The sequence below is a fragment of the Ceratina calcarata genome, unplaced genomic scaffold, assembly GCF_001652005.2.
Source record: "Ceratina calcarata isolate Rehan_Ccalc_2016 unplaced genomic scaffold, ASM165200v1 scaffold427, whole genome shotgun sequence".
In the NCBI taxonomy this organism is placed as follows: domain Eukaryota; kingdom Metazoa; phylum Arthropoda; class Insecta; order Hymenoptera; family Apidae; genus Ceratina; species Ceratina calcarata.
In genome coordinates this window covers 12,456-14,431 of record NW_017166390.1, presented here as the reverse complement: position 1 = coordinate 14,431, position 1,976 = coordinate 12,456, and positions in this window count along the sequence as shown.

Sequence of the window (1,976 nt, the reverse complement as noted above, 5' to 3'; positions counted from 1 at the left end):
GAGATGTTAGGACCAGTCGCAGTAGGTTAATTTAAATTCAGTTTTCTACTGAAAATCTAATCATAAAACCTTATATATTTCAACAAAAAGGACAATTGTTTTATGCGAAGAATATTGTCGCTAGACAATCGTATACAATTGAATAGATAAATTAAGTTAGTATTTATTATTTCATTACTATAATACAAATCTTAATTACCTTTTATAATCAGCCAAAAAGCGGCTAATTCTTCGCGCGGAAACTACTCTGACAGTGACTGATCAATTCTTCTGAAAAAACACGATACCTCGAGAGTGTCAGTGCTGCACTCTCTGGATTCATAGGAGAATTCATACTTCACTTGTTCCCAAAATCTTCTAGTTATTTCTTGCAACACATTGCCAACAATGTTCGGTGATTAACTTGTGTGTATTTACGAGTGTTCGACGTGCGTGGTTCCTGTTTAGTTCATGTTTTTATATTTTTATGCCGTTGAAACGAGTGGTTTTGTCAAAATATGTGGTGCGTGTAATACCGAAAATCTGTGTTCAAGTAGTCATTGAAAAATTATATTCGGCGATTAAGTGTCGACGTGTAAAATGGCGTGGTTCGGTGACGGGCTGCCCAGTTTGTCGAATTTAAAGGGACAGTTGACGAATTTCACGAAGGAAGTACTGTCGGAGGGCATCGTTGAGGAAATAGGTGTGTACGGTGTTCAATCGATCGTTAAATCAACGCGGAATGTTATTTGTTGACGTGTAACGTAGCTTACTGACAACTGTCAATGTAAGGTTTTGTTTTATCAAGCGAGCGCGTGATCAAATGGCGGGAAATTCGAAATATCATTTTTCAAAATTTTCGTCGCCTACAATTAATAGTATTCAACCTTTTCTGTGTAGACGAACGATCGAAAGCGCTGAAAGAAGCGAACCAGAAATGTGTCGAATTACAAGAAATACTTAACTCGAAAGATGCGGAGGTGAGTAATTTCAATTTTTTAATTATTAATCTCTAGACCGCCGGAAAGCTGAAATATCGGGATAAGAGTTTAAGGTCGTTATTCAGAGTCGGTACTTATTTTTAAGATCGACTCAAACATTATCTTAAGTCCCGGTTTCGATTCATAATCGCTAAATAAGCATCTTAAACGCCGATTCAAGCATTTGCTTCGTAATGTAATTCCTATTGGAACATGACTCACAGTCGGTCCTTAAGTCCGTATGTATTCACAGTCAAATAAGAACTGATTATTCGAACAAGGGTCGACAGAGGGTCTTATATTTGAAAAGTAAAGTTACATTTTCAAATCAAGATTTTGCACGATTTAAGACTAGATATACATAAGTACATACATGAGTTTTGACGTTTATTCGAAGAAAAATCGATTTCGAGCATAACGGAATAGAAGATATTGAAAAGATTGAAGATATTGAAGATATTAATATTGATATCAACTATGTTGAATCATTGATTTAACTAAAAATCTGATGCCTAATAATCTTCCTTTAAAATAAATATACATATGTATATAAATTTTTATCCGAAGCTATTCAAATAAAGAGCACTGTATTGTGTTTGTATGCACTGAAATCGGTGGCGTAAAGGTTAAATTATATCAATTACTACAATTCATAATATTCCTGAATATCGGAAACGTATTGCGACTGATTAAAATTAACTTTTATTTTGTTTATTTAACATTCTATTGAATCACTCGTCATACTTGATTCCAAATGCGTTACGCAGGCTCAGATGTGAGCTATACTTCGATAAGGGCGTAGTTACCCTTTCTACTCGGTTAGGAATTATTTTAACAGATGTTGCTTTCCATAATAAACGGGATTGAGTGTAACGCAAACACGTTTACCTTATCTCGTATGACATCCACCCCGAATCCTTTCAACCCTCGCAAGGAGCGATAGGGAGCTATCCTTTATTGCGCAAGCTATCAATCATTCTTTTCAGATGATAAAACGTTTAAAAAACGTTCCAAGGC